General features: G+C 38.2%; 1 protein-coding gene across 2 annotated transcripts in view; it reads right to left on the minus strand.

Moving 5' to 3' along the window:
• NCOA3 (nuclear receptor coactivator 3) overlaps window positions 1–13,220 on the minus strand; it is a 124,573-nt gene that overhangs the window by 56,047 nt on the left and 55,306 nt on the right. For both annotated transcript variants that reach the window (XM_082431358.1, XM_082431357.1), the window contains exon 2: window positions 5,154–5,235. The gene's annotated coding sequence lies outside the window, so the exon portion shown is untranslated. The remainder of the gene's footprint in view (window positions 1–5,153; window positions 5,236–13,220) is intronic.

A 13,220-nucleotide genomic window follows, 5' to 3' on the forward strand; every position in this document is an offset into this window, starting at 1 on the left:
TCAGGACAATACATGTGGGCATAAGGACTGATATACAAATCAATGGCCAGAATAAAGACCAGAAATAGATCCTGATTTTATATATATGTATATGTGTGTGTGTATATATATATATATACATATATATATGTAAGTATGTATATATGTGTATATATATATGTTTGTGTATGTATTTATGTAACACACACACACACACACACACACACACACACACACACACACAGAGTTAGTTGATTAAGTTACCAAAAGCAATGCAATGGGAAAAGGAGAGTCTTTTCAATAAATAGCCATGGAACGGAATGTCAATATTTTAAAAAACTGATCCTCAATCCTTTCTTCACACCATATGCAAAAATTAAATCAAAATGGATCACAGACCTAAATATAAAGCTAAAACTATAGAACTTCTACAAGAAAACAAAGCAAAAAATGTTCATAACCTTACAATAGGCAAAGATCTCTTAGTACATTAAAAAAGGATTAATCCTAAGAGAAGAAAATTGATAAATCAAGAAAATGAAAAGGCAAGACAAAGGCCAGAAGAAAATACTCTCAAAATATATCTGAAAAGGATTTGTATCCAGAACATTTTTTTTTAACTCATACAATAAGAAAACCACCCAATTTTAAAAATGGGCAAAATTTGAACAGACACTTCATAAAAGAAGAGATATATGTGGAACGTGAACTCTCATATATTGCAGGTGGAATATAAAATGGTAAGCCACTTTAGAAAACAGTTTCAATTTCTTATAAAGATAAGCACACACTTAACAGAAGACCCTGCAATTACACTCCTGGGTATTTACTCAAGAAGGCAAAAAAAAATCCAAACAAAGACTTGTACTTTAATGTTCCTGTAAGCTTTATTCATAGCAGCCAAAAATAGGAAACACAATGGAATACTACTCAGCAATAAAAAGAAAGAAACTTCTGACACAAAAATGTGGATCCATCTAAAAAAACAGGCTGAGGGAAAGAACTTTTACAGTGTGACTGTGGGGAAACAGGCTCTCTCACATAATGATGGTGGGAATCCATATGGTATAATCCTTATAGAGTGTAATTTGACAATATCTAACAAAAACTACATATGCATTTACCCTCCAACCTAACAATCTCACTTCCAAGAATTTATCCTGAAGGTACAACCCCAACAATATAAAAATATATACTCATGAGGTTATTCGCTGCAGCATTATTTTAATCGCAAAATACTGGAAACAACCTAGATAATATCCATACATAGGAAACTGACTGAATAACCTACATGCACATAATGGAAACTATACATCTGTGTAAAAAATAAATGAGACTGGGGCTGGGAAAAGAGGCAGTGAGGAATTGGTGTTTAATGGGCACAGTTTTCAGTGTAGGGAGATGAAAACATTCTGGAGATGGATGGTGGGGACAGCTGCAAACAGTGTGAAGGGACTTAATGCCCCTGAGCCGCACACTTAAAAGTGGTCAGAATGGTGAGTTTTATGTTATGTAAAGTTTACCATGATTTTTAAAAATGAATGGGAAAGATCCCTTTGGCGTAATATGGCATTATTTCCAGGAGATATCAGTTAAGTGAAAAGAGCAAAGTGCAAAAGAATATATATAGTATGCTACCTTTTGTGAAAACAAAAAGAAAAAATAAAATATATTATACATATATCTGCTTGTCATTACAAAAAGAAACACAGGGAAATACTTCAGAAAACACTGAAGATAGTTTCCTCCAAGAATGGGGAAAATGGGGTAGAAAGGATACAGAAGGGAATGTGTATCTTCTGTAAAATTTTGACTTTGGAAAATGTGTTCATATTCTACATAATCAAAACATAACCAATCAGAATGGTTTTTTAAATTTTAAATTTTAAAACAAACTGAAACTCAAGCATACAAATAAATAAATCTCATTTCATTTCAAACAAATACCATAACTACATTATGCAGAAAGTAAGGGTGGGAAATAAAACTGGGGAAGGAAGGGAAGGTAGGAGGAGGGAGGACTAATTCAAGTAATTTAAGAATACAGGATTTTACACCTGAAACTAACACAACATTGTAAATCAACTCTAATAAAAAGTAAAAAAAAGAAATACAAATATGCAAATCTTACAAAAAAGGCGGGGGGGGGGGTGGGGGGAGACTTCCCTGGTGGCACAGTGGTTAAGACTCCACACTCCCAATGCAGGGGGCCTGGGTTCAATCCCTGGTTAGGGAACTAGATCCCACATGCATGCCGCAACTAAGAGTTCTCATGCCACAACTAAGGAGCCCGCCTGCCACAACTAAGACCCGGCACAAACAAATAAATAAATTAAATTAATTAAATATAAATATAAATCAATCAATCAATAATTAAAAAAGAATACAAGATTTACTCTCAGTCTTGGGCAAGACGGTTATGGGGAAGTGGAGAACTATATACAAATTCTTCACTCACCTTAAGTAAGTTTGTTTACTGTAGTGAAATGGTCAAGCAATTCTGAAATTATTTTAGACGTATTATAAGATAGAGCAAAACAGTAAATGTACTGACAATGTTGGGAACCAGAGTTCTCATGGCATAAAAACGAATATAAAGGGACTTCCCTGGTGGCGCAGTGGTTAAGAATCCGCCTGCCAAAGCAGGGGACATGGGTTCAATCCCTGGTCCAGGAAGATCCCACATGCCGCGGAGCAACTAAGCCCATGCCCTACAACTACTGAGCCTGCGTTCTAGAGTCCGCGAGCCAAGACTACTGAGCCTGTGCTCTAGACCCCACAAACCACAACTACTGAGCCCGTGCGCCGCAACTACTGAAGCCTGCGCACCCTGGAGTCCATGCTCCGCAACAAGAGAAGCCACCACAATGAGAAGCCTGCGCGCCGCAACGAAGAGTAGCCCCCGCTCGCCGCAACTACAGAAAGCCCGCACGCAGCAACAAAGACCCAATGCAGCCAAAAATAAATAAAATTTTTTTAAAAAAACGGACATAAAAATATGAAATGAGAGGTGCAAAGAATGAACCCTGTAGATGTGGAGTGAAATTGGACATACTGACATAAACTCATGATTTCTACTACATATATTCATGTTGCTATGAACATGTATATACGAACAAGTATGTTTATGTATGTACGTGTACAGACATTCATATATTTCCTAGCTGTGTCCACTGTAAGGGTCAAGAAGAGAAGACAACCCAGAAGCAACAAGGACACCTACCCTCCACCACCCAGGGATCTTGGTCTCTAATACTGTTCTCCACAAGGACACAGGAGTGTGATTAAAAGAGCTCCACTGGGAATGGAATGAGAAAATGACCATTTTGGAACCATTACGGTAAAAAATTAGATCAGACAAGAATCATCAATGAATGCTAAATCTAGGGCAAATTGTGACGAGACTCGTGGTACCAGCATTGTCTCCCCCACAGACTGCTTACTGCTTGCAAAAGAAGGAAAAACTATACAGTGGAGAAATCTGGCAACACCTTGGCCAAGTGACCAAAATTAACATCCCAATGAGGGACAGAAGACACCATGTGCCTCCAGAAGTTGTGCATCTTTCTCGGGGGATCACATCACCTATGCAGTATTCCAGCCAAGAACGCATAACCACATTCTAATTGCAAGAAAACTTCAGACAAACAGAAAATGAAGAACATCCTAATAAGGGAGGGGAAGGGTTGTGTTCTTCAAAAATGTCCATGCCATAAAAGACAAAGAAAGGCTGTGGAAATATACCAGGAAAAGGGAGGCTAAAGAAAAATAATAACTACATGCAGTATCTGACCCGAGACTGGTTTCTGTTACAAGAAGCAAGGGAAATGCTGTGAGTGACCTTATTAGGTCAACTGACAAAACTGGAATATTTTGTCTGGATACATTTGTATCGACATCCATTTATGAAGCTCATAACTATACAATGGTTATATGAGAGAATGACCCTATAAAGCAGAAGTATTAGGGGAAAGAAGCACACTATACATAACATACCCTCAAATAGTTCAGAAGAGAGAGAAAGAGAGAGAAGGAAAGAGTAAAAGCACACATGAATGCAAATAATAAAACCAGAGTGTGTATCTGGCTAAAGGATATCTAGATGTTTTTCATACTCTTATTTTTGTAACTTTTGTAAATTGGAAATTATTTCCAAGTAAAGTTTTTTTTTTTTAAGATAAATACTATGGAGATAGTTCTCTACTATGTTCAGAATATAATGGGTATATACCATAATTAATTGAAGGATTTTACAGGGAAATAGCAAGAGCTGAGGATGGAGGCTTAGATAAATTCCCAAAGGACTGTTTCAAATACAAGAGAAGGGAGTTTGTACTTTTTTTTTCTGTAAGCCAGGGACCAGTAGCACAAAGCTTAGAACAGAAAAGAGGCTTGGTTAAAGGGGTATATTTAAGAAAATTTTCTAGCAAACTTTCAAGTAGGCAGAAACACTATAGATAAGAAGCAGTTAAGGGACATTTGGACAAACACAAGCATGAAATTAAGGGGTCTTGGCCTAGGAAGCTAAGATTGGTAACAGAAAGTTGAACAAATACAGGAGACATGAAAACAGAAAACCAGATAAGACCTGTTTACTAAAAATATCAAAGGGGGGTAGGATTCAAAGATGACTCACATTTCAAGCCTAGCTAACCAAGAGAATAATAATGTTACCAGCAAAAAGAAATTTAACTAGCTAAGAAAAGCATAACCGCTTTCTTAGCTATCAGACAACTTTTCTATTCTCATTTTTCCTATTCTGATGCAATAATAAAAGTCAGGAGAGGAGTCAGATGAAACGTTGCACACCAGCACAAGCAATCCGGTGAAACTGGTCTTCACAAGGTGAAATAGTCAAAATGGGTGGGGCTGATTCAGATTTTGACTATGTGCCATTAAAATATTCACACATAAGGAAACAGTGGGCAGGTGATAGTGTCTCATATTAAACCGTAACATACAGTTCCGACCCTTCCCCCAAAATTTGTTTGTATATAGAATACACATATATATTCACTTATTCCAAGTCCCTTCATTCAACTAATAGTATTCTTAAAGAGGAAAGCATGACACATAAAACAGGCTTAAGATTAAACCATGAATCACGAAGAGGGCAGCACCTTCAGAGGGTGAAGTCAGAAAATTACAAAAGATCCAAAGTAAAACTGAATTACCTGGCTAACCAGTCAGATGATGTTCAAGTAGGAGTTTATTTTTATTGGTCTCTGACTCCACTGTTCAGCAAGTATTTTGATCCTGAGAACAAAAAAAAGAAAAAGAAAAAGAAAAAGAAAAGGGTGTTGATTTTTATTGCCCTTTCTTTATATAAGTACTATTATTAGTCACACACAAAATAACTTTTCCCACCTTTCCCTTCCCTGGACATAAGAAACAAACAATAACAACAAAAAGCTATCAAGTATAAGGCCTCTTCCTGGGAATTTGAGCTCGACGCCTTATTTTGCCATGTATTACTACTTCTGCTAAAAAAAATTTTTTTAAATAAAAAAAATAAAAATCAGGCAGGGCATACACAATACAGTCTGTCACAGTTTGTAAACATGGATAACACAAAGTGGAGATAAAGGAGATCACCTTCAAGTCCTGAAAAGTGATGAAACCAGCTGGGTAATTTGACTTGGGACGTTCCCACTAGTCCAAAAGGAATGTTCAACAAATTAACAATTTAAAATAATATAGGACTTCCCTGGTGGCGCAGTGGTTAAGAATCTGCCTGCCAATGCAGGGGACATGGATTCGAGCCCTGGCCTGGGAATATCCTACATGCCGCGAAGCAACTAAGAAGCCCGTGCACCACAACTACTGAAGTCCACGCACCTAGAGCCCGTGCTCGCAACAAGAGAAGCCACCACAATGAGAGGCCCGTGCACCACAACGAAGAGTAGCCCCTGCTCGCGGCAACTAGAGAAAGCCCGCACGCAGCAATGAAGACCCAATACAGCCATTAATTAATCGATTAATTGATTAATCGATTAATTAAATATAAATATCCTGTCAGAAGCTAATTAAATACTGAAGTCCAAAAAAGATAAATACCCACCAGATGGATGGATAAAGCAAGCAAGGAGAAGGGTAAAGCAAAAAAAAGCCCTGGATATTTTCTTCCCCTCTAGGAAAGGGTGCATCATTTGAGTCACCAACAAAAAATAATTTTAAATGGGAGACAGGTAAGTGAGGGGCAATTCTTCAGAATAAACTGCAATAAATACATGAACATAAAGAACAGCAGACTTTGCACTTGAGGAGATGTGGAGCAGGCTCTAGTGCAACAAAAAAGTGAGCCAATAAAAATATTCAAAGAAAGATTCAACATCACCTTATGCTTTTCCAAATGTATCAATAAAGCAACAATCTAACTATTGCTAATTCTAGAGATATCTATAAAGACAAGAACCATAACTATGCCCTTAATAGCGGAATTGGCAGGTCTGTTGAGAAAGGATGGAAGAAAAAAATGACATATTCACAAGTTCCGAGTAACAAATACATCACAGCCATGGCCAATCCACATGTAGCGTATAGAAGACAACCAACCACAATCTAGCTGCATGATGTGAAGGGTCTGTTGCACTTTTGAAACTCAAATTAAAGGTTCGAAAATGGGGGAATGGGGGTTGAGGATGGAAGGACATCACATTATAATGTGGATCACAAAGGGAGAAGAGGAAAATCCAGGTAATATATCAGTGCCATGCAATTAAAGTTATAAAAGGAACTGATATATCTAGTACCAGGTCTATTGATAAGCACAGTAGTCTCTAGCTTATAACTGAGAAACATGCCAGAAGTAAGGTGGTTCTTGGACTACATCTTCCAATCCACAATAGTATAGCTAGTTGTTAGCATAATGGCTAAAGGGCAGAAGCTTCAGAGCCCACCAGATCTAGACTCAACCAACTCCCAGCTCTTTCACTTACTGGTTAGGTACCCCTGGGTCAACTAAAGACATCTTTGAGCCTTAGATTTCTCATCTTAAAATGGCTATCACACCTCCTAAGGCTCTTGCGAACATTAAGTGAAAATGCTTAAGTTACTTATTAGTACCTAGATGTAAATGCTCAATAAATAAAAACAATTATTAGCCAAACAAGACTATCTGACACATAATATAACAAGAATTACCAAGCACAGTGAAATAAAAAAATAGGAGAAAACACAATCATCAGTTTTAGTTTTTAAATGAATTCAATGTTTTATAACGTGAATTTTTTTTAATTTTTATTTTATTTATTTATTTTGGCTGCATCGGGTCTTAGTTGTGGCCCACAGGATCTTCATTGTGGCACACAGGATCTTTAGTTGCAGCATGCGGACTTCTTAGTTGCGGCACGCATGCAGGATCTAGTTCCCGGACCGGGGATCAAACCCAGGGCCCCTGCATTGGGAGCATGGAGTCTTACCCACTGGACCACCAGGGAAGTCCCTATAACTTGAATTTTTATATCCAATTTAATTAGAGGACAGTGAAGGGGGAAAAGGTAGGCAGAAGTCCTGTAAAGAAAATCCAAGGTTTTCTGGCCCTAATTTTAAATCAAGTTTCACTTCAGAAATGGTTCTTTTGTTGTTGCCCCTTTTGGGGGTCTAACGGGGGTCAGTGGGGTGGCATTAGTACCTAAGAACAAGAGGTGTGGGAAGGAAAAGGAATTTGAGTCAGAATGTACCTAGTACCCAAATGACTGACCCGGGAAACAAGTCTGCTGCCTAACGTGTAAGGTTGGCAAGAGAGCTTAATACTCAAATATTGTTGTACTGCTGGTGAGGACTATCCAAAGGAGTGCTGACCCAGCCAATCTGTACCCTATAACCCCCAGGACCCAAAGGAACACCGTCTACAAAATTCTCCTCTCCCAGGAGGTATGCAGTTGGATTAGAGAGGTCCCCAAATAGTCAAAGATCAATGACTGGCTTGCCTACCAAGAACCTGCAAGGAGCAGATGGTCTAAAAAGTACTATATACCAGGATCCCGTAAAGTATGGAACTGTTGGGGAACTGCAGTTAACTTGCCTAGAACCAAGATTCTTCAAAGGCAACAATCAAAGCAGATTTCCTGGGACTGTACTTATTACCTTCATCAAAAATAAGCTTATCTGGGGGCTTCCCTGGTGGCGCAGTGGTTGAGAATCTGCCTGCCAATGCAGGGGACACGGGTTCGAGCCCTGGTCCGGGAAGATCCCACATGCCGTGGAGCAACTAGGCCCGTGAGCCACAACTACTGAGCCTGCGCGTCTGGAGCCTGTGCTCCGCAACAGGAGAGGCCGTGATAGTGAGAGGCCCGCGCACCGCGATGAAGAGTGGCCCCCACTTGCCGCAACTAGAGAAAGCCCTCGCGCAGAAACGAAGACCCAACAGAGCCAAAAATAAATTAATTAATTAATAAAAAAAAAAAAAATAAGCTTATCCTGGGAATTCCCTGGAGGTCCAGTGGTTAGGGCTCTGCGCTTTCACTGCGGAGGGCTCAGGTTCAGTCCCTGGTTGGGGAACTAAGATCCCGCAAGCCACGCGCCACAACCAAAAAACAACCTTATCCTTACCCCTTTTCGTAGTTTGGACTTTAGTCAATCACACACACAAAGTCAAATCAGACCGACATAAAAATTGAATGACACAACCCCAAAATATTAAATATCGCAGTGGGGGAGGGGGCAGGGTATGACATTAATTTTTCTACTATAAATAACATAAAGGTGACTGATGAGATCCACATTATCAAAACCTGCACCACTAGAAAGCTATCGGGGCTTGGGGGAGATCAAACTGAGCTTCGTTAATAGCTATCTGAGAAGGTGTGCCTTGAGGCCAGAACAAAGAATCAAACTGGGGGAGGGGAGATGACAGAGAGGAAAATCCAAACTACATGATGCTGATGCTTGGAAACATCAACTGGACAAAAAGAGGCCACTGAATATTACTGAATGTGTTTTTCTTTTGCTGTTGAACATGGAAGGGGGCAAGGATTCTACTACTAATCATATAAAACTCATTGTTCTTTCCATGCTGCTGCAGGCAGGACTCCCAGGTACTCCATCCTCAGTTCCCTAAAATCATAGATAGAGATGGGGAATCACCATCTTTGGGAAAAGCCAGCTGTTGCCCACTCATCTTCAAAGCACTACAGAGTAAGTTTGTGCACCAACTAAATGTCAGGTTACTTAAAGATTACATAATATTGGCATAAACTAAAAATTTTTTTGCAGTTGAGATTATTTACCAAGCAATAAATATATCCTTTGTCAAAACGGTAACACCGGATTTTACTTGCAACAATCAACTGCAACCAATTTGTAGCTATAATGAAAGGGGAAAAAAGGATATAAGTTTAATACCATATGAAAATTTAAGGGCTTCCCTAGTGGCGCAGTGGTTAAGAATCTGCCTGCCAATGCAGGGGACACAAGTTCGAGCCCTGGTCCGGGAAGATCCCACATGCCGCAGAGCAACTAAGCCCGTGGGCCACAACTACTGAGCCTGTGCTCTAGAGCCCACAAGCCACAACTACTGAGCCTGCGAGCCACAACTACTGAAGCCCACATGCCTAGAGCCCGTGCTCTGCAACAAGAGAAGCCACCACAATGAGAAGCCCGTGCACCGCAACGAAGAGTAGCCCCTGCTCGCCACAACTAGAGAAAGCCCGCGCGCAGCAACAAAGACCCAACATAGCCAAAAATAAATAATAAAACAAATAAATTTATTTTAAAAAAAGAAAATTTTAAATTATATAAAAAGATGCTACTGTTTTTGAAGCTGTATAAACTTAACTCAATAAAAAGAATTTTCTCTTTAAAATTTATTATTTAGCCCATAATTATGTGTTCAAGTAAATAAGGAAAAACGTATTTGGTACCCAAGAGAACATTGGTAATACACTGATGACAAACTTTCAAAAATACCATAATCTTTTTGACAAGGGGAGCAGGAATTATTTCAAATTACAGCATACACAGGCCTAGTAAAGTAAGGACAGGGTTAAAAAAAAAGAAAAAAAAAACCTGACACGTATTACCACCTATCCTGTGATGTACACTAGAAAGGAGCAAGCTGATTTGTCGTAATTTATTCTACACAGTCATTTAATAAGTTATAATAAATGTTTAGTTCTATGTGGAGCCAACCTGAAAATTTAAATGAGGCAGTTAAAAAAGAAGCCTTGATTTCAGAAAACCTAGTTTTTGGAAGTTCAGATTCATAAAGTGATCTTGTGGGAGGCATCTAATTCACTTAAATTTTTGTTCTGCACCTATTAGATGTCAGGCGCTGCACAGGCACTCAAAAGTATAAGCAAAATACGGTTCCTGCTGCTAATTAGGAAAGGAGAAGCAGGTACAAATAACCACTATAGTTTCCGAAATGAAAACTGTGTTCATTCAGTAAGCATCTGCTGAGCATCAACCTGCTACACTGCACCAGAGACGAGGGATACAAGGAAGAACCAGAAGATGAAGACACAGAGTCTGATAATAATATTAAAGGAGAGAAGAGAGAAGGGCAGCCCTGCCTTTTTCATAGGATTGCTGTGGTAACTATAAAGCACTATTTACACGTGAATGAAAGACAAATCCAAAACCATTTACCTCAGCCAAGAAAAAATAAAGGGGGAAGAAAGAATTATTAACAAAATTTGAATATACAGATAACTTCTGCAATTATTTTCCATAGTTAGAACCGAAATGCCATTTGAGTTTCTTTATAACAAAAGACAAAAGCAAAGAAGAAAAAACTTTTGTAAAATGTTAGTTATTTGTGTAAAAATCGTGAGAGACAGAGGAAACATTAATGGGGTGTATAAAGGTTGCTGAATATGAAAGCTATTTTTAACTCAACACATTCAGGAAATCATGCCATACATTTTGCTTGCACTAAGATACTATCCACTGATGGATGAACAATGGCAGTAAATATAACCATTCTGCATTTTTTAAATTACCTTGAGATTAAGGAGAAAACTAAAATAATCCGGTTGGCAGACCAGTTTATTAACAAGCCCCGTATCTCTGGCTGAGCTGTAGTTAGTAATGACATGGTTGCTAAAACAGGCATGAAGCCAGCCGCTTGCTGGTGCTTGTTCCACCTCCCTCTCCCCCATCTCCTGGAAAAACTGCATGCAGTGCTGCACGATCACACAAAATAAATACAGGAAAGGGGGTGGGAGGGGTTGGGTGGAGAGGTGAGCTGAAGCTCTGGGCTCCACCAGTGGAAGGCGTTCCACAAGAATTGCTACAGGGTCAAAAGTTTACAGTGGTTTCAATTTCACCTTTTAGCAGCCAATCAGGAAACAGAGACTGTACGCTGACCCTCAGGCTGCAAATGAACATTAACTCATTGGCCACCAGGATTGCCTGTATTCCTTTTCTTGCAAGGCTTTCCTTTTTCCTTTTTTTTTTTTTTTTTGGAGGGGGGATGGTAGCAGAGGAGGAGGCAAAGAACATTTTAAGTTCAAGGTGATGATTTTATTGAAGACCATGTATTTTAAACAGGTATTTGAGGGGAGAAATGATCGAGTAATTTTCCTTGAAATTATCCTGTAGTATCTAACAAACCAATCATTAATGCTGGTATGGAGACAAAGAGTGAACTTAGGCAAGTTAAAGAGATAGATTTACCTCCACGAGGCTGCAATTCTAAGAACAATTTATAATATGATGAAAGATAATGCTGGTTATGTTTCCAGTAAATGCTTTAAAAATAACTCAGATATTGAAGACATTTAATCAAAGTATTTATCTAACCCCAATTTTTTATTTGCATAGATTCTCCACCTCCTCTCCTAATCATTAATATAAACGTGCAACATGCCTGTACTTTTCATACTGTACACCTACCAAAATGCAGGTACAGCTCCTAAGGTTTAAGCTTTCTTTTCCTGTATTTCTCTCCTCAAACAGTTAGGTACACAGAAGTGACTATGTACAATAAACTCAAGAGTGAACCCCTTGGCAATAGACTCAACTACTCTCCAATTATTTTTTTTTTAATGTAAATGTCTCCCAAATGCAGAAAACATCAGTAAACTAATCCATTACTCTTCCCAACATTCTATATTTAACATTGATCAAGGTTAAAATGAACATCTGTACTATACACACCTTAACCACCCTACATTTAAAAACTAGATTTCTGTGACGCGTTACATGATAAAAGTGAAAAAGCTGTATTAACTGCTCTATCATAATGATCAGTTAAATACTAATAAGCAATTGTGTGAATTTGTAGTTAGAATATTTCTCATTAATACAATAGGTGGTCGAATTTTAGCAGTCTTGTTGACTTAATTTTAAGTTATATTTATAAGGCCCTGTAGGTGGTACCACTACCTAAGAAAATGATTCCATGTAGGGCATTAGTTTTCTTACCCAAACCAACAGAGTAAGACACCACAGTCATTTCTGAACACTCAAAGATAACCAATATACAAAAGTATCTTACTTAATATATAACTACTAAAGGGCCCCAAAATAAATTCATAGGTATAAATTTTCCACAGCAATTTAATGTAGTTAAGATAGTAAATAAACTTGATCCTAATGTAGAGGGATTTTTTTTTTAATTCAGCATTAAAACAAGTAATTTTCTAGCAACAACTCCCAAACCTTCATGATCTAGGTTTATGCATATTTGTCTATAAAGAGTCTTTACTTTTAAAATCTAGGTGTTTTTTTAAACATGGTTTGCAGAAGCTTTTTTAATGTATTAAATTGGAGGAGTCTTCTGTACATCTTCTTTTTACAAGATGGCCTCATTCTGAAAGAAAATGGATGCGATAAAATTTTACATCAAGTCAGCATGTTAGTAAGAAGCTTTTTGTGTGTTCTGAATTTGATTAATACAAGCCAAGGTCACTTCCTGAAGGATGCCTACCATTGCAGCTGCAGGCAAACTAGGCTCCAGTGTAAAGCTGGGGGAAGGGAAATGGGTGATGGCATTTATTAACATTGAGATGGGCTTCCATCTCCACCAGCAGCAATTTAAGGAGGGGGAACAAGAAGATCCCAGAATTCCTGGCATATAAAGATTAAAATATTTGCACTCCTTAATATTTAAAAACAGAAATTTAATCAATATATAATACTCATGTCAAAATTACATCAAAGATATCCTCAACACTACAATACATTAAAACATTTCACTTAATGCTATACAAATCATCTAACACCAGACACTAAAGTAAACTTAGCATTCAACACAAAACGACCTGTACTTGTTATGCAAAACGCCTAAAAAGGCA

The sequence above is a fragment of the Balaenoptera physalus genome (genome assembly GCF_965194825.1).
Source record: "Balaenoptera physalus genome assembly, chromosome: 16".
Classification (NCBI taxonomy): Eukaryota; Metazoa; Chordata; class Mammalia; order Artiodactyla; family Balaenopteridae; genus Balaenoptera; species Balaenoptera physalus.